The sequence below is a fragment of the Manis javanica genome, chromosome 1, assembly GCF_040802235.1.
Source record: "Manis javanica isolate MJ-LG chromosome 1, MJ_LKY, whole genome shotgun sequence".
In the NCBI taxonomy this organism is placed as follows: domain Eukaryota; kingdom Metazoa; phylum Chordata; class Mammalia; order Pholidota; family Manidae; genus Manis; species Manis javanica.
Window position 1 is genome coordinate 125,029,721 of NC_133156.1, and position 21,386 is coordinate 125,051,106.

The window sequence follows — 21,386 nt, forward strand, 5'->3', positions numbered from 1 at the left end:
AAGAATAGATATTGTCACTGTTTCATTTCCTATCCGCTTGCCCATTCACTAAACAATGGGTCCATCATAGCACTGAGACTGTTCTTACTAAGGTCTCCAGAGGACATCAAATTTCTAACACTTTTGAGTCATGTTTGGCATCATTATACTTGTATTTTCACCAGCATTTGATACTTGGTTCACCCCAAACTTCGACCCCTCTGGTAGAATTTCTCAGTTGTTTTCATTATATTCTCTTATTCTCCTTTACTTATTTTTTTCTTTCCTTTCTTTATTTCAACTATTCTGGTTTCTTTCTGACTTTAGGTCTTTAGGGGCTGTACTCCCTAGAATTAAATCTTCATTGAGGTTTTTCTTCTCCCTTTTTATTCTTTCCATTGATGATCTCATTTATTCCCTAGTTTCAGTGATCACCTGTATGCTGATGACTTGCTGAGCCTGTCCAAACCTCTCTTGGACTCCAGACCATATTTACAAATGCCTAATAGTCTTTTTCACATCATTGACTCACAGACACCTGAAGCATAACATGTGCCAAATTAAACCCACTTTTCGGTTCCCCACCCCATTTCCTAAGGCTGTCCTTCCTCTCCATCATCCACTCAGTCACCCAGGCCAGAATCTTTAAGTCATCATCTCCCCTTGTTCTTCCCTCTCTTAGCCACAACTCATAAGTCACTAAATTCTGTTGTTTCCACCTCCTAAATAGTAATTGAACCCATTCCCTTATTTCTATCTCCATGTCACTGCCTTACTTTTATCCTTCATTATTTTTTGAACTCTTTCAGTAATCTGCTAACTGGTCTGCATCAATTTATGTACCTCCAATCAAACCACTTTACACTGCTTGGAAGAGTTATCTTTCTAAATTGCTTATCATATTGTGCTACTCCTGTGCTTCACATTCTTTTCTGGATCTTCATTGCCTATAGCACAGTTTAAACTACTTACCACATTTTACATTTTACTTGCTACTCTAGCCTCATCACCTCTGACTCTTCCAACATGCAGAGACTCAAGTACTGGAAACACTATTCACAGTTGCCTCCATATCCCTTTTCTTTTTCTCTCTGGATGGTTGTCCATACTATTTCTTGGCTTTTCTCACTCTGTCTCCTAGGGAATATCTGTTGATCTTTCAAACTCAGATGAAATATTCTCTCCACTATGACTCCATAGTTTTTTTTATAACTATGTATTTTTAAAATTCACTGATGTATTTCCTCCATCAGACTACAAGGCTTTATTGGGAAATAAACATGGTTTATTCATCTTTGTATCTGTAATATCTTTCACAGTTCCTTGCACCTAGCAAGTATTCATTGAATAATGTCCCTGTGTCTGGTCCCTGTTCTTCTTTCTTTATTCTAGTTTATACTGTGTTGTTGAATCAGTTTTCCTGAAAACAGTGCTCTATATTTATGTCACTTCTGCACTCTGAATCATCCAAGGGACTCTACTTACCTCCTTGGTATGGTGCTTCGGTTATTTATTCCCTCAATTTCTTTTCAACATCTTAGTGTCTCTGCATACACCTTTTACTTTTTAGCCAGAGTGATCTGCTTGATATTCTTCAAAAGCTCCATGTGAGTTTACACTGCTCTTTTACAGCTCAGATATTATCCTGAGTTCAAATAACCTTTCCCCTTCCTGTCTTGCCTACTTGCATTCATCCTTCATGATGGACTCTGAATCTACTTTCATACAATTTTCCTTGACCATTCTCTCAGTAATAAGTCTCTTTCTCCCAGATGTCACAGAACTTAATTTTTATATCATTGTTTATTGTGTTTGGCATTTCTTTTATTGATGGTTGTCTCTACTATTGGTGAAATTTTTACTTTTATTTACCTCAACTGTATGACTGATTTGTAATGCCTCAAGGATAGGGACTAGAGTCTCAAAAGTATTTGTTGAATAAATGCTTTTACTGTCCTTCACATCATGGATCCGGGCTATTGTCATACATTCTCATTTTTTCTCATATCTTGTATGGCAGTTAATTGATTTCCTGATTTGACTTATATGATTCAAGTCTTAACCAAGTTTTAAGGGTATTTTTGTTCATTGATTCTGACCATTTCTTATATTATTTTCCATCTATTTCTGGTTTTATGCCTTCATGGCTGATGGCCCCTCATTTTTAAAAACTGTCCCTGACTTTTCAGCTTCCTGGCTCGATCATCTTCTTCTGCATTGAGCCGATGGTTAAGATGAAGATGAGAAGACAGACCAGGACGGAGAGTAGTTAACCTGAGCAATAGCACGTTTCAAGTTACTGAGTTCTTTTGTTTTGTGGGCAGTTAGGGGGAAAGTGAATTTTAGAAACACTGAACATATTCATTAAGTAGAGATAAATAAAAGTTGTTGCTTCTGTGTCCCAAAGTATGAAGGGAACATGTGGTTGCCAGATGTGATGAAACAGAACTCCACGGGCTCACTATGTTCAACTTCCGTCCCAAACCAATAGGTCCCTTTTGTATATTACGCTTGCCCAGGGATTGAGCAGGGACACATGTACCCCATTCCATTTCTAAGGCCATGTTTTTAGACTCATGGCTGTATCTTTTTCTTGTTTAGTCTCAGCCACTTGAAAAAGAACACCAATTTATGAAAGTAGTTAAGTATTTGGGGTTTTAATAGCATTGATTGTTATTTTCTCAGCTTTCTCAAACATAAAAAAAATAGGCATTTTTGTGAAAATATGTATTAGCTTCACCAGCTACTACTTGACTTCCCTCCCTTTAGTAAATCTGGAGCTCCCACCCAGGTCAAACTCCTTTCCTGCTAGGCCTCTGTGTATCCCCAGCTGGGTTCACATGCTATACACTGTCGCCCAGCTCTACTCTTTCCTTGGACAGATACAGCCAGTTTAACAAACGAAATTATACACTTGAGCCAGATGAGGCTGGCTTGGTGATTGGCTTTGTGAAGTCCACAATTTGGGTCAGACTTATGAAAAGTTTGGTGAATTTGGCACCATCCTTGAGGAAGTGTAAACTGTCTTAAAACTCCAGAGAAAAGCCTTCAGGATCTCAGACATTCCATCTTCTGTGGTCTTCCAGAAAAGGCCACCCTCAGCTGGCATGAGAGAGAGGGCTCATTTTCAAACTATTCAAATCATGTTGTGACTAGAAGTTGAAGTCTGGTGCAAAACCATGAAAACTGAAGAGATAATTTGCACTGATACTGGAATATGCAGCTTTACTCTATTTTATAGGGACTCTATTTTATATGGACAGTCCAGGAAGATATATCCACTGCTAAAGTATAATTCAGTGGAAGATTTTCTTTAAGCTGTTTGTATTCCTTGGAATGAATATCATTTCTAAAATATGAGGAAAAAATTAAGCAAAGTCAGTTTGTTAAGGGCAGGCAATGACCTTTATCCCTTGTACCAACTAGAAGAGACTTGTAGGTTCCAAAGTGGAACACCTCTGTGCTTCTTGTCTTGTTAGCTATAGCAGGAATGAGGCTTCAGTTAGGATCTCAGTACTAAGGCCAAAGAATTTTTTCCAATCCCAGATTTTTAAAGAATCATAAAGCAGCTTGAAAGAAAACCTCACTCACTCACCCTAAAACCTCCACTGAAAAATAAATAATTGAAACCATAGCTGAGCATGATAAATGAAGATACATTACAATAATTTATGACACTGTTTTTGGAGGGCTGTTTTTCCTCCATTTTTTCTCATCTGTCTCCTCTATTACCTCTCCTACTACTCTGGAGACTGAGCAAAATGCAGATGTTAAGAACATAAAGATATCAAAGAGTTATTTTGGCTGAGTTAGCAGTGACCACATTACAGATCTCAGATTTTCTCTCTTTTCATGTGGCTTTTTTGTAGGTTGGACAATAAATTTAGTAGGATGAGATTACTACACATTTGATTCAAATGTGCCATAGTGGATAAAAGGGAGTAACTGGGTATGTCTGCAGGGAACTTTTAGATCAGACTTAGTTATAGATAGAAGGACCCTAGAATTTAGATGCAGTTTTTCAAATCTTACAAATACATTGCTTAAGACATTTGGAAAATTCCTAAAATAAGAAAAGGCCCTTTGTGTGCCTGATTATCACATACATTTTCATACAGGGAGTCTTAAAAGGTAATTTTAATTAGTTAATGCTAGTTCTGTTCACCCAGGTGTATCTCTACCTTCTGGTTAAGGTATTGCCTTTTTTAACATTAAAGAATCTTCTAACTGTGCCACTTATCCTTTCATTTATAAAGTCCTGATGTTTAAAAGTGTTTAAGTATATACAGATGGTCTAAATCCATCCTAAAACATTGCACTAAAATGTTGTGTTTCTTGATTAAATTGTTAAACCTCTTGTCTAGCAAATGAGAGCTTCTGTATTTTTATCCCAAAAGAGTGTATTTAGAGTAATGATTCTCATCCTTGACTTCATGTTAAATCGCCTGTGGAACTTTCAACAATTCTGATGCCAAGGCTATGTCCCAGATCACTTCAAGTGGAATATGAGTACACGGTACCTAGGCATCAGTACTTTTTCTAGCTCCCTAAATAGTTCCAAAATGGGTAGCCAAGGTTGAGACTACTGATTTAGAAAGGTTGCACATTGTGATAAAAGAGTAAGGGCTTTGGTATCTGCCAGTTTCTTGGTTGGCATTCCATTTCCAGCACTTTATTCATAATTCAAAAATATTTGAACATCTAATAAAAAATAAAATGCCTATATACACTTGTACATTCAATACATGGTAAGTATTATAGTAGTAGTAATGTCTACTAATAAAACTATTGTATGAATGGCACTATATATGTATATATATACATACATCTATATATATTCACACATCTATCTATATATATATATTAATTTAATAAGGTTACATTTTAAATGCCTTGCTGTGCTTTATGGTTAAATCATGTATGCTGTATTCATAAAGATGACAAAGCCAAGTAGACATATCCTACCCACCTTTAGCCTTTTTAACACTTTGTACTTGCCTTAAAGTGATTACTTGATTTTACTTTGGATTATATACGTATTATCTTTATCAGTGTGTGAAAATATTATCTTCATTGGTACATGATAAACTCTAAGCTTCTTGAGAACAGAAAACATTTTCTTATTCGTCCTGGTATCCCTCTTTTAGCATTGTACATCTCTTTCCATGATGTTAGCAAGCATGTTTTCTGAAGCCAGTGTTTATAAATAGGTTGTGTTATATTAGTTTGGTCATATTTGGGAGGTGATTAAAGACAGTATATTGAATGAGTTATTAATTGTATATTTATATGGTCATGTGGTATATTCTGTGTGTGTAAGTGTACATGCATGCCTGTATGTGAGTATATCTGTGTGTGTATGTGTTTGGAGAGAGAGAAATTTTTTATTAAAGGATATCGTTCTCAGTCTAGTTTGTTCCTTGGCTCACGGTCTCTTATAGTAGGTGTTTTCCTGAGGGTTGTCAGAAACTGATCGTGTGGGTGGTCTGCCATACTAAGTTTTTGATCTAAGATCTCAGCTCCAAGGCCCTCATCCTCCATAATGCCAGCAGACAGCACAGTCCATCAACGCCTAATTACTTCCTAGTAGTTTGAACCCACAATCTTTTTTGGTTTGGTACCAGAATCCAAGACGTTGAAGAAAGAATGTCTGGAATTGTGAACCTAAATATGTGTATTTTCCTTTGGGAGGTGATTGATCAGAAGAATGTTTAGTACCCACAATCTACTTCAAGAAGACAGCTCTGAGAAGGAGAGGCTTTCTGACCTCATGGCAACCATTGTTGCCCACTTAATTTTCTCCTCTGATTGCTTTGTGCTTTACCACTTTTAACAAGAATTTGAGGTAGAAGTTAGTTAATCAAAAAGGTTTAGTCCTTTTACCTATCAAATGGCTGTACTACTAACCACACTGCCACAGACTGCACTCCAAGTAGCTAAATCCATGACACATTCTAAACTAATTAGGGGAAAATCTGAAATAAGGGTGAGTGTTTCTGCAAACAGTCTTTTTAAACAGATAAAATATTTTTAAGAGTGATAAAATAAGAGAGCATCCATAGCTTTTGCCCTTCTCCAATAGATTTATAGTAATGTAGAACATGCTGTAAAAATGGCTACTTGAGATTAGGGACTATAAAGGGACTTAAATTATTTTAACTTCCTATTAAGAGGAAGTCAGTGTTAACAAATGTAACATCATAATTAATCATCACAACACCCACAAAAACAAAGGCCCTGTAAATCCATTTAGTAGGCAGAAGCAGTAAAGTAGTGATTTATAGATGACAACTTTCTCCTTCCCTTAATGCACTTGAGGGAACACATTGATTTAGAGAGACTGACTAACTTTCTTCCAATATGTATTATTTATTTTATTAAAATTCTGCTTGGCAGAGTAATATGACTAGGCATAGAGATTGTGCTGAAAGTATTTCACCATTTCCATAAGAGCTGAGTCACAGTCAATATCAATCCTGAGTATGTATGAGCATCTTCCAGTAAAATTAAGTTAATTTTTGAAAGGAAAAAGGTAAATTTAAATCTGAATCTTAAAGCTAATTTAAAGAACAGAAATTCTTTAGGACTGAGAAAGAAAAAAGATACATTTAAAATTAAATCTTAAAGCTAATTTAAAGAACAGAAATTCTTTAGGTCTGAGAAAGAAAAAAGATACATTTAAATTTGAATCTTAAAGCTAATTTAAAGAACAGAAACCCCTTACGTCTGAGAAGTAATACTGATTATCCTTAAATATTGTTAATTTTGAGGTGTTATATAGATTAGGGGATATTGAAAAAGAAAGAAAAGAATCTGAAGCTTCCATACCAGGGACATGTAGTAGAATTTCACACTCATTCTTCAACCAGTGTTTCTGTTATATATGTTACCTGAAGGAAGAAGCAGCAAGAGCCTGTTGAGGAAATGTGAACAATTGACTGACTGCTCTATGATGTCCCATTCCCACCCCAACACCTCTCTGAATACCAAGCCCTTCTTCATATTGGTGATCAGTCAAAACATCTCTGATGTACAAACACTTTTGCATTCTCATAACAGATTTCTCCTATTTTTTATACCACCTTTACTTTAGAGTTTGAAGTAGATACACATTCTGTGTTGTTAGATACTTCTAATTTGTTGTTGTCAATCAAATATATCATTAATCTTTTTAAAGTAAAAAGTATAATACATTTCATAATAAAGTTTTGTTGGATCAAACAGATCCTGTTTCTTCCTTGTATGATGGGGAATACCTGCATTTTAGAGGTTCTTTCTAACCAAGTGAGTTTAAGTTAAGAACACCCAACTTGACATTGTAATACAAATACCTTTGAAAACTGTGACTTTGAAAAACAAAACCCACTGCTACAACTGATGAGTCACAAAGCAAAATGCAAGCCAATAAAAACATCATTTTCTTTAAAAGAATTGGAAAACTTAATTAGAATATTTTTAATGGTTGGTATTTTAAAATTGGCCTTGGGTCTTGCTCTGTTTGCCCTCACCATCACTCCCATTTAGCATTGATTTAGATGATTCGGAATAGAAAAGTTCCAAACAGGTCTTTCTATACAGATGTTTCACTGGATTTCCACACTAATCAGTAAAAGATACTATATAGTTCATAGCATTCCCTACCAAGAACTTCACTAGTATAATTGATCCATTTGTTATTAGTCTTCCTTCTTCTCTGTTCTGTGATCTAGGTTATGATGGTGGAGCCTGAGAGAGCTGTAGCACCAGTGAGCTAGATCCTAATTTCTACCCTAAAATTTCTTTTTTCTAGTAAGGGTTTCAAGCTTAGTTTCTTACTGTTTGTATGAAAGCAAAATGTGGCTGACCCAAAGATATTCTAACAGCACATCCTGGGAAGGCCAACCAGCCAAAAATATCATTGGATGTTCATTTTCTTCCCTAGTTTAAAGAGAGAAAAGCAAATCACACCTTATATGTAATGCCTTAAATGTGCTTTCTTTGGTCGATTATGAAGAGCAGCATTGGATTTTAACATGTTGATCTCTGACTTTTGGGGGTGAGATATTTTATGACCAACTGATCATTTGGTTTGTTTCCAGTGTAATCATTTAATGAAGGCATAAAAACTTAATTAAGGCAACATGGAAAGTATTAATTTTAATATTTAATGTTTATTGAATGTCAGCACTGCTCTAGGAAGCGAACAAAGCACAAAATTAGAGTGCATGCCAGTTAGCTTAGCATATATACATCTGCCAAATTTTTTAAAGCCAATTACAAAATTTAAAAAAGAGAGACCTCGAAAGTATCTTTATAACCACTGAAGAATGAAACCTAAAGATCTGTCTAATCTCTTTCACCAAAATCCATGATCATTGATCTATTTTAATTGTACCTGCTTGGAAATACTACTTCCACTGTCTCAAGTGTGCCAAGATAAACTGGAATAACTGAATCTTCCTTTCAAATTAGAAATGGGTGGGGTTTTGGGGAGATGGATAAGTAACCCTAGAAAACACTGATTTTATCTCAGGAGTCAACTAAAGGAGAGATTGGGTCTCACCCCAATTAAGTCTTTTGGCATAAGTCACTGTGGGCTGCTCCATGGTCCCTAGCAGAAACAGACTGAGCATCAGTTGGTTGATTTGGAATTCCGCAGTGATTCACTGGCCATGTATTCACAAACAGGGGAAGCTAATAGCTATTCTTGCAAATACTTCCTGTGCTTTCAAAATATTATACCATTTCCCTTTTTCCATCTGTGACTAAATGTATCCTAAGAAAAAATGGAGGAAGGGGTGGGAGAGGAGCAGAGGAGGAGAAGGCAGAGAAGGCCATCCACTGTGCTACCTGCTTTTCTGAACCCCTCACTCTCACTTCTTTCCAACTTGACAACTACTTCCACCACTCAGGGGAAATTGTCCTGTCAAAGAGCTTTTGTAACACCTAATTACCAAATTGAAAGACTTTACATAATCCTTGTTTTCAATCCGAATATAAAAGTGTTGATGCTATTTAGTACCCTCTTTTTTATTCATTTCTCTTTGCAAGGCTTTGCAGCAACGCTTTCTCCTGACATCCCTTACTGTCTTCTTTTAATATCTTTTCTACATCCTTATCTTCTTCCACCCCTTACATGGAAGCATTTCCATAAATTCTATTCTTGATATCTTATTTTTTCCCCCTTCAAACACTCCCCTAATTCTTGCACTGACTGTATGATTTTAATTATGAGGTTTAGCCCACTGGCTCTGTGATCTCCACTCCTAATTTCTCCCTCATCCCTCTGCTCCAACCACACGAGACATTTGGGCATTCCTTGTATTTGCCAAGCCAATTCTCTCAGTGGTTTTGTATTTGATGCTCTCTTTGCTTGGACTGCTCTTCCCCTAGAATCTATATGGCTCATTTCCTCATCTTCAGGTCTCTGCTCAGGAGTGATCTTATAGGTGAGGCTTTCCCAGATCACCCCATGTAAAATGGTAATTCCCAGTCTCCACACTCACTTTCCTGTCTCATGTTTCTCTATGCTACTCAACACCGTCAGGCGTATATATATATATATATATATATATATATATATATATATATATATATATATATATATATATATATATAGTTTGCTTATCATCTGCTTCCCCATCCTATAATACGTGCTTCATAAAGGCAGGGATCTTTGTTTTGTTCACTGTTTTATTCCCAGTGCTTAGAAATATGCATGGCACATAGTAGGCACCAGGTATATATTTGTTGCATGAATGAATGAAGTAGCAGAGTTATGAAGTCAAAACTCTTTATAACTCAAAAATTCCTAAATATGGCTATTGTTCATCTCACTGTGGGACAGTGGTAATGGGGCATTTTCATAGATCATCTTTCAGACCATGGTATAAGGGTTTGTGTGGAAGCAATTTATGAAGCTATTTCTCCCAGTGGCGACTTCTTTCTCCTCTAGAGATAATGCTGGAGAAGACAGAAATAATTAGGCAGGAAATAGTCCTGAATCTGACTCCAATGCTTTTGCCTAGAAAACCCCTCACCAGTGAGAAAAATTAGTCATACATCAGCTTCACAACACCCTTGAGTTCTGGGTGAATTAATTACTTTGTGTCACTAATTTGTTTGAATAATATTGATATGGCCAAACACACCTCATTGAGAAAGTCAGCAATGTCTGGAAGCCAAATACAATTTTTAAATTCTGCAGTCTTGGCAGGTCATTTTACCAATAACCAAAATGATATGCCACTACAAATCACTAAAGTTCTTATTTTTATTTTTCAATATATTCATACTGGACTCTTCTTAAGACCGGAATTTGGTCTCCAATATTTTTTATGTCTGTAGGCTCATAAATCCCATTAAATAAAAAAAGGTCTCCATAAAAATGTTCTGTCAAAAGTCTTTCTGCTAACAAAACTAAGTTTTTTTCACACCCCTTAAAATATGTTGTTGTAAAAATCAGAACTCTCTGAAGTCTGGTTAATTCACAGAACATTAGCTTGCTTTCAAGAAAGCAAATTTAACGGTGAGTTCAAAGTAAAATGTTCGGGCACAAGAGTATATAGCCATTTCAGAAAAGGCTTTATTTTAAAATACTTCCTTTAAGGAACATTTGTCTAGACATGTCTTCCTTGCCTCATGTGAAACTAATAGCTTAAAAAGAACCCTGTGAATGGTTCCAAATGCAAACTTCAAAACTGTTGAATTACTTAATAAGGATGAATTTCATTCCTGGTTTACCAAATACGGTTTTGACAATGATTCCAGCAGTCAAGTTTCTTTCTATAATGGAGCACACCACATTATTTTATAATAATGACACCCTAAAGGCAAACAGTAAATGTTCTTTAAGACGTTAACTGCACAAACTATCTACGTAGTATTGGAAAAATAAGTTTATGCAGTGTCCTCTGAAATCATTAATGAGACAGCAAAAGCTTTTCTAATACAGGGTAAGTCTTAGTGAAAGAAAAAGTCTGAGCCTCTCCTCTATTAGTTAAGAGAATGGTTCACCTAAGCAAGAAATGGGTGAAATAGCATTAGTCTTTAGGAAGTGGTCACACACTTGATGGATAAAGTAGACTCACTGATTTACTGTGCTACACACAGTATCTTGTATCTCAGATACTCTTACATATCTTTAGTCCTCAAAAACAATGCTGTCAAATAGGTATGATTATCTCTATATTACTGATAAGAAAACTGTGATTCTAAGAGATTCAGAGATTTATGGCCAGGCTGGAATTTGAACCTAGGTCTTCTGACTCCATGACCAGTGTTCTCTCCACTAAATCACACTATCCCATGAGTCTATACAGTCATCTGAAGCAGAAATGGTATTCACATCCCTTAGTCAAAAATAATCATTTAGGACTCTCAAAGACTGTCGTACTCCATCCAGTTCTTTCAGAAACTTCCCACAGAAACGATTTACATTTGTGATGGAATGAATGACAAGTTTTCCCAGAGTAAATTTTCTAGAATCCTTTCATTGCTAAATGACACATTAAGAATATTCCCTATTTCTTATGCTTTCAGAAATATTTAGAATGCAGGTTAACTCATGTTACTTTGTCCATTTTTTAAATCAAATTTAATTTTCACTTGCCAGTGATTCCACAACAAACCCCTGAATCCCATAAACCCTGAACTACTAATACTTCATACTCCTATGGCTGTGTAACAACAAATGGCATAAAACGATTTACACCAAAGGCATAAAGCAAACACTTCTGCTCATGGATTCTGTAGGTCAGGAGTCTGAACCTGACATGGCAGTGCAGAATGGCTCGCTGTTGATGTCTGGAGCATCAGCCAGGTGAGGGATGGAACCACTGGGCGTCTGCCCTCATTCACATGTCTGTGGTTGATGCTGGCTCTTGGCTTAGATCTTTGTTGAGACTGTTAGCCAGACATCTCCATATGGCCAAGGCTTCCTCATTACATGGTACCTAAATTCTAAGGGTAAGACCAGCCCAAGAGAAGGTGTCAGAATTAGGTGGGCATAACACCTTTTTTAACCTAGCCTTGGAATTCACACAGTATTACTTTTGCTGCATTCCATTCATTAGAAGAGAGTCATTAGGGCCAGCCCACATTTAAGGGAAGGAGAATTCCTTTTGTAGGAATAATATTGGAGAATTTATGGAGATGTTTTAAAATTATCATAGTACTCCTCCCCTGGCTTTGGAGTGTTTTGCCTCCAATAACCTGCTCCCTTGACTATTCCTTGAAGGACTAACCTCAGATTGAGCCGCTTTGCTCCCAAGCCAAACAAGCCTTAGAGTTGACATGGGGAAACCCTTTTCATAGAGAGAAATGAATTTTAATCCTGTGGGATTAAGATGAAGCTACCCTCGACATAACTTTGCTTAAAAACACACCCTTGCTTGGTTCCTTTTCCTTCCTTGTCTTCTAGGAGAACTTCCTTAATACATTTTTGTACACAAATGTTCATCTCAATTTGATTTCAACTCAGTGAGTTTTTCTGGGAACTCAACCTGTGACAGGAATGACCAGCACATCTGCAAAATGATTCTGATTTATAAGGGCAAATCCTGATGGTGCCATGTTTGCTTCCCTGGTCTGCCCCCAACATGTAGTACATGGCCATTTATTCTAAAGGGTTTTGCCAAGATCTATTAATTCACAGATTTCAGCCATCACAAAATATTTATAAACAGTTTTTTTTTTAAAGACCTGAAACTCTTTTGACTGTTGAGATGTTCAATGTGAACTTTTATTAAGTCTCACTCTCTAGTAAATTTCTTAAAGACATGTTCTCTTTGTAGCAGAACTTTAGGTTTCTCTAGGGAATTTATTGGGCATGTCCCCAGTAACTGCATTTATGTAAATTACTTGTGCATTGAAACAGAGAAAAAATATATTCACTAGAATTTCCTTTGAAAAAAACCGGTGGATATAACAATATGGATTATAGATACCATCACATAAAACAGAGATGCCGTCATAAGCAGTGAACAAGCATTTACAGAAAGGACAGCATGAAAAGGAGGGCAGAGCAGCAAGAGCGGGGGAAATAAGGGAGTGGGAGAGAAGGTGGAGAGGAGAGTTAGGAGGGACAAGAAGGGAACGGCGGATAGCCAGAGAGAGGGTGGCAGCATGTTTTTCAGTGTGATTCCTTCACAGTGAACCCAGTACTCTTCATTAAATCTACAAATCACAATGTGGTTGATGTGTTTAGATTTCCTGCAGAAGCAGGAATAGGGGAAAGTTTTCTGTTAAGCTTGTACAAAATGCTAAATGTAACTGACCAGCATGGGTTCCGGAATGCAAACAGAAGTTTCACTAGATGTAAGATATTTGCAGGGGTCGTCAGGAGGCCACTGGACATTCCAGGTTCTGAAACTGGTAGTTTGGTCTGTAAAGGTCAGGGAAGTCCCGAGTGACATCTGGGTTATATATACTTTCAGTGAAGGGCTGAAACAAAATGCCTTCTCATCACTGGAACCGCCAGAGTAGCCTGGCATGATGGTAGACCTTAGAAACTGTTTTATGAAGATGGTTCAGTCTGTATCTCTCTCTGGATAGTCGCCTTCAAATTTTTTATTTAGTGAAAACCTATAGCAACACATAATTTCTACTTAAAACAGTATTTGTGATGCAATGAATGACAAGTTTTCCCAAAGTCAATTTTCTAGAATCCTTTCATTGCTAAATGACACATTAAGAATATTCCCTATTTCTTATACTTTCAGAAATATTTAGAATGCAGGTTAACTCCTGTTACTTTGTCCATTTTTTAAATCAAATTTAATTTTCACTTGCCAGTGATTCCACAACAAACCCCTGAATCCCATAAACCCTGAACTACTAATACTTCATACTCCTAACAGCAATGGAGAAGCAGTGTGGGGTTAGAGTCAGAGCCATGTGTTTCAGTGATAACAGGCCTGCCTGTCAGGATTCTACATGAAGCAAATGACACACTCAAAAGGATTGAATTGAATACATTTTGCAAATGACTCTTTACAGAGATGTGAGCACAGCCAGGGCAACCAGCAAGGTATGATGAAGTATGCAGGGACTATTAACAACAAGAAATCATTGTTACTCAGAGGCCTGAATAGGCAAGGAGAGAGAACAGTTCTAATAAAGGCTACTGAGAACTGGGACTGTAGGAAAAGGGCCATGTGAGAGGAACTGGGGCCACAGGGACACAGCAACTACCAGAACTGTCATAAGAAAGGGAGAGAACAAGGGGGATGAACACCCTGTCCTTCCTCCAGTGACCTACTGATGCTGCTCATTGGCAGAACCAAAAGGAAAGCCAGAGAATAAGGGAACCTAGATGACACACCACAGAGGTCAGCTTCCCAGCCCAGAGCAAGGCAGAAAAGGCTGGGGAATCAGGGCCTCCAGTCATAGATTCAGGAGGACCCCAGAATATACCATCCATCTCCCTCATTCTACCTAAGAGACAACATGATCTGTGTTACACAACTAGAGCTATTGAATTTTGGAGCTCTTGTGTCATGCCTAGTAAAGGAATATACTCTTACTTCAAAATGCAGACTTAGATGTATAAGTTAAAATCCCTACGTGAATGAAGTACTTTGGATACCTTACACAATAGATGTAAGATTTACTAGATATGTTATTTTGAGAAAATACAGACATTCTTATTATCAGAATCTCATTTCTTTCAGAAAAATGATTATATTTGGGGTGGAGTTATAAAAGGTTTTCTCATTTTTTTTAGCATAACTTATCTACTGCTGGCTTCTGTGCTTTTTATTTTTTGAAGGCATAAAAAGTAATATATTACACATTGCTGTATAGTTTATATTGATCAGTATAAAAATATCCTCTAAGCCAGTAAAAGGTAATATAATTGAAATTCGATAATATTTGAAAATTTATTTATTGACTGAAAAATTTTATTCAATTGATAGAACTACAAAATCATTCTATTCTAAAACTATTTCCAAAATCAAGTTCTAGCTCCAAAAAGTGAAAATATATCTGTGTACATTAAAGCAAACATTTTAAACACCAAAAGTTTCATGACAAGATGTATTCTCAGTTGAATTAATACGCTTTAATCAGTTTCTTAGCCATATCTATCTCTATTACTGTGTCCTTGACATTTTTTGAAGAATATATTCTAATATGATCTTTAAAAAAATCGTTTTCATAAAATTGCTTGTACATGTCCTCAAAACTACATATTTTGGTTATTAATTTTGAAATTGTTAAACTCATGAATTGATATTTCTCTGTATAAGAAGCTTGCCTAAATGCAAATACTGATGATAATACTTCATTATGAAATAAAAAATCTGAGACAAATGCTAGAAACCAGAAGAGATTCTGGAATTAAAGATACAAACAAGGACTGTCCCAGGAAAGCGAAGACTTAACAGTCACCCTACTATTCAGTAGAAGGTAAAATTCATCAGAGTGGTGATTATCTAAGATGACAAATACACAGGTATTGTTTACTATTTGACCACGTCCACACATTAAATTCATATGTGGAATGAAAGTCCTTTTTTATTGTTATTGTAATATTGATCATTAATATTTGATCACATGTTTTTGAAAGAAAATTGGACAGATGTATATAATATGTCACTAGGGAAATGCAAATTTAAAAAATGAGATACCACTACACACTTGTTAGAATGGCCAAAATCTGAAACACTGACAACACTAAATACTGATAAGAATGTAGAGCAACAGCAACTGTCACAGTTAGGATGCAAAATGATACAGCCATTTTCAAAGACACTTTGGTGGGGTTTTGTGTGTGTGTGTGTGTGTGTGTGTGTGGTTTCTTACAAAACTAAACATATTCTTACTATATGATCCAGCAAGGGCACTTCTTAGCATTCAACCAAAGGAGCTGAAAACTATGTCCACACAAAAACCTACTCCTGGATGTCTATAGCAGCTTTATTCACAACTGCCAAAGCTCGGAAACAACCATCATGTTTCTCAGCGGGGGAATGGATCAATAAATTGCAGTACAGTCAGACAATGGATCATTCAGTGCGGAAAAGAAATGAGCTATCAATCCATGATAGAAACTTAAATGCATATTCCTAAGTGAAAGAAGGCAATCTGAAATGGCCACACACTGTATGATTCCAACTACACGGCACTCTGGAAAAGGCTAAACTATGGAGAGAGTAAAAAGATCAGTGGTTGTGAGGGGCAGGAGGTTGTGGGAGATGAATAGATAGAGCAGAGAGGGTTTTTAGAACAGTGAAAATACTCCATATGATGGATATATGTCATTATATATTTGTCTACACCCTAGAATGTACAACACCAAGTGAACCGTAAGGTAAATATGGACTTTGAGGTATTGTGATGTGTTAGTGTAGACTCATTTTTGTAAAAAATGTACCATTCTGGTGTGTGACATTGACAATGGGAGAGGCAGTACATGTGTGGGGCAGGAAATACGTGGGAAATAGCTGCCCCTCCCTCTCAATTTTGTTGTAGACCTAAAACTGGTCTAAAAAAATAAAGTCTTTAAAAAAATTGAACAAACCATGAAGGAGAATGCCAATTTGATTCCCTCTAAATTTGGTGATTGGAGGTTTTAAATCCTTTGTCAAATGAATCTCTTTGACTTACATGATTCTGAACTCAGCTCAACCACCATCTAGATTGCAAAAGGCTAATGTCCTCTAAATTTCTTTCTGTTTTTCTATTCAGTATTAATTTGGGATTTTAGTAGTCCCTATCAATATTTTTAGAATGTGAAAATTTTCAGGTCATAGAAGAGGGGAACTTAAAATCACTTAGTGAAAAATGAAATTTTCCACTTATTTGGAGTTTAGAAACCAGAAAGGTCTCCGGATAGACTTTGAAGTCAAATTGTACTACAGATTATTAAAATCTTTGAGAATTGGACTCAGGTTAAATCATAATATTCAGATAAATACATCCACTTATAACTTCTGCAAATCTTTTCTTCACTCCACGGGATTTATATTCATCCTGACCTTTTTGCCAGTCTCTTTTTCCATTTCTAACATTTCTTGTGCTACCTTCTAAGAACATTGTTTTTAGAATATTCTTAAAATGTAGTTGTTTTTCTGCTCAAATGAATGAAATTCTACAAATTCCCAAGTCTTTTAAAATGGTACAAATTATGTCAGATATTAGATATTAGTAATTTATTTAAACAAATGCACTCAGAATTGCTCCTATGGAACAAATAATCATGAAGAACAAAGAAAAAGAAACAAAAAGAACAATACAGTTTCTTGAATCACTTTCAGATTTAGTGCCTGATTTTTATTGGTTTTATTGTTTGATATTCAATGTCTCATCCTGACTCTGGATGCATAAGCCAGTAGTTATGATTAACATAATAGGGAAAGAGAAGATACTCAATTCTGATACTTGGGAGAATATCGGTTCTTTTGATGTATACTACATAATGCACATCCTGCAGAGAAAAAGAGTGGGGAAAAGGATAGGGATGGGGTGAAGAAAGAGAATAATAAAATAGAATGTTTAAAGAGAAGATAAAAAGGGAAAGTTCTTTGTTTAAAAAATGTGATTGAGTCATAACACTAACAACTTTCAAGTGGGAAAAAAAATGTAGGGTTACTGGGGAGTACAAATCGAAATGTTTTCCCTTTTCTTGCTTAATTATTTGAGATGCCTAAAATCTCATCATTAAAGAAATCTGTGAGACTTTAGGTTTGCTAAAATTTTAATCACAAGTACTCAGGAGTCTAGCTCCTCAAACATTAACAGCTATCCCTGGAATGGGGCTCAGCTTTTCTGCCGCTCTAACCATAGCTAAAGATACTAAATATAGAACACAAAAAAGTTGCACAAAGAAAATTTCTGTTGGTTTCTGTTGGTCTCACAGACTCTTTAACTTTGCCAGTGTGTATGGACCTACCCTCACTTGGTTTCCACCACAATAGGAATATTCTCCATAAACCTTTTAGACCCTCTAAATGCAAGATACTGAATTGATAAACATGAACTAAATTTCTAGCAAGGAAGAAGAGGGCACTAACAGGTGGAGGTAAGAAGTTTCCAAAGATGAAATTGGATACATTTTAACTTTTGCCTAAGGACTCACTGCCAAGGTCTGATACTGTCACCTGCTCATTGAAGTACTAAACCAAACTGAGAAAATAGATCCTCCAATGATGGACTTGATCTATTTTAGTTGCATCATTGCACTTCAGTTTTTCAAACTCTGAATCTCTGATGTAGTGGTTTCTGTAATAAAGCCCACAGGAGATGTTAACATCTGAACTTTTGGTATCAAAGTTCAAATGTATGGATACCTGCTCCAAGACGGCATTCTTGATATTTGTAAAATATTCTCCTTTAATAATATAATATTTATCTTTTACAGAAGTACCGATAAGGAAAATCTCATCCTCATTCCCACCCCCCACCTGCATTCTCATAAGTAGTTGTTTTCTGCTCAAATGAATGAAATTCTACAAATTCCCAAGTCTTTCAAAATAGTAAAGATTGTCAGACACATCTTTCCCTTAAATTGGCAGAGCATTTTCATTTACTTAATGGAGAAAGATGAATACAACTATGTAGGAAAATATTACATGCTACCTGATCAGGAGCATTATGAACTGCTCAAAACAATTTTAGATCCTCTTCAATTGATTTTATTACCCTTTCATTTGCCTAATACTTTAGTAGGAATGTTTTCTCTAAACTAACTGCCTTACTGACTTTGCTGACTCCTCCAAAATGCTCTTTTTCCAAGTATCTTTCTGTTCCTGATATCTAATTTAATTTTTTTATGGTTAAAAACTAGACTTTGTTTTATGGCCCAGAATATAGGGCACATGAACAAGAAATAATTATTATTTTGTAGGATGTCCATAAGTATGAAATACATCAAGCCAGTTGATAGTGTTTATATCTATATAGTCTTCCTTATTTTGTACATGTATGCTTGAATAATTGCTAAGAAAGGAAAATTGAAAACTGCAGTAAATATGTAGATTTGTCTAATTTCTCCTTTCAATTTTGTCAGTTTTTGCCTCATGAATTTTGAAGCTCTGTTTTGTAGTACATACGCATTTAAGATTATTACCTTTCCTTGGCCCATTTTGAATGGACCCATTTATTGTTGTTTAATATCCCTGTTTAGCTTTGGTAAGTGTCTTGTTTGAAATCTGTTTTGTATAATGTTAATATAGCCACTCAACCTTTCTTTCAACTAGTTGTTCATGGCATCTGTATTTCCATAATTTTATTTCAAATGTATCTGTGACTTTATATTAGAAGTGGTTTACTTGTAGACAGATACGGTAAAATCTTGCTGTTTTATCCATACTGCATTTTTCTCAGAGTGTTTGTTTTCATATAACTACCAATGTTGTCAGATTTAAAATTGCAAACTTTTTTTATTTTCTACTTTTTCCCAATTTTCCCTCTTTTCCTGACTTTTTAAAAATTTAAGTATTCTATAGAGTTAAGTTTTATCTCCATTACTGGCTTATAAGCTTGGCCTCATTGTTTCATCTTTACTGGTTTTTTTAAGTCTTACAATATGATTTTTTTCAATTTATCACAGTCTGCCTTCAAATAATGTTATGCCATGTTATGTATAATGTAAGATCCTGCACAGTACACCACCACTTAAGCCATCGTTTTGTTATTGTCATCCATTTGCTTCTATTTGTTACAAGCCTCACAATAAGTTATTATTCTTCCTTGAAACAATTATCTTTTAAAAAAAATTTTAAGTGCTAAATATGGCTTTCATTTACCCCTACTTTTACTATTTATGACATTTTCATTCCTTTTGTAGATACAAATGTCGATTTGATATTATTTTCCTTCTACCTGAAGAACATCTTTGAACATTTCAAGAACTGTTAAGTACTCTCACAAGAATTTGCTCAAATACTGCTTTTTAAAAAAAATTCCTTTTTTCTTATTTTATTTTTTGCCTTTTCACTCTTTTTTTAAAAAATTGAAGTATAGTTGATATACAATCTCATATTAGTTTCAAGAATAAAACACAATGGTTCAACAGTTACCCACATTATGAAATCCTAACCCAAATAGTGCAGTTATTATCTGTCAACATAGAAAGATGTTGCAGAATCATTGGCTATATTCTCCATGCTGTACTATCTATCATCCCTGTGACCAACTTATTTTATGATTGAGAATTTTTGTGCCCATTTATCTCCCTCACCATCTCTCACCTCCCACCCACCCCAACCTCTCCCCCATGGTAACCCCCAGTCACTTCTTGGTCTTTCATTCTACTTTGATTCTACTGCTATTTCATTCATTTTGTTTTGTTTTGACAAAATAAGTAAAATCATATGGTATTTTGTCTTTCTCCACCTAGCTTATTTCACTAAGCATAATACCCTCTAGGTCCATCTATGTTGTTACAAATGGCAGGGTTTCTTTTTAATTGCTGAATAATATTCCATTTTGTGTATGTACCACATCTTCTTTATCCATTCATCTATTGATAGACACTTTAGTTGCTTCCATATCTTGACTTTTGTAAATAATGTGGCAATAAATATAGGGGTGCATATATCTTTTCAAATCAGGGATTTTCTTTTCCTTGGGTAAATTACTATAAGTAGAATTAATGGGTCATATGGTATTTCTATTTTTAGTTTTTTGAGGAACCTCACTGCTTTCACAGTGGCTGAACCAATTTACATACCACCAACAGTGTAGGAAGGTTCCCTTTTCTCCACATCCTCACCAACACTTCCTATTTCTTATCTTTTGGATAGTGAGCATTCTAACAGGTATGAGGTGATACCTCATTATGGTTTTGATTTGCATTTCCCTGATAATTAGTGATGTGGAGCATCTTTTTATGTGCCTAATGGCCATCTGTATTTCTTCTTTGGAAAAATGTCTGTTCAGGTCCTACACCCATTTTTTAATTGGGTTATTTGGTTTTTATTTGTGTTGAGGTATGAGTTCTTTTTCTGTTTTGGATGTTAATCCCTTATTGGATTAATCAATTATGAATATATTCCTCCATACTGTAGGCTTTCTTTTTGTTCTGCTAATGGTGTCCTTTGCTGTATATAAGATTTTTAGTTTGATGTACTCCCACTTGTTCATTTTTTATTTTGTTCCCTTGCCAAGGGAGAAGTGTACAGAAAAAAAAAATTGTTCTTTCATATGTTCAAGAGATTTCTGCCTGTGTTTTCTTCTAAGAGCTTTATGGTTTCATGTATTATATTTAGATATTTGATCCATTTTGAGTTAACTTTTATGTATGGGCTTAATAATCCAGTTTCATTCTCTTCCATGTAGTTGTCCAGTTTTCTCAACACCATTTATTAAAGACACTATCTTTTCCCCATTTTATATTCTTGCCTCCTTTGTCAGATATTAGGTGACCATATATATATGTGTGTGTGGGTTTATATCTTTGCTCTCTATTCTGTTCCACTGAT

General features: G+C 35.6%; 1 long non-coding RNA gene across 2 annotated transcripts in view; it reads left to right on the forward strand.

Annotated features, from left to right (window-relative positions):
• LOC118969175 (uncharacterized) overlaps window positions 1–21,386 on the forward strand; it is a 465,723-nt gene that overhangs the window by 273,953 nt on the left and 170,384 nt on the right. The window lies entirely within an intron of this gene.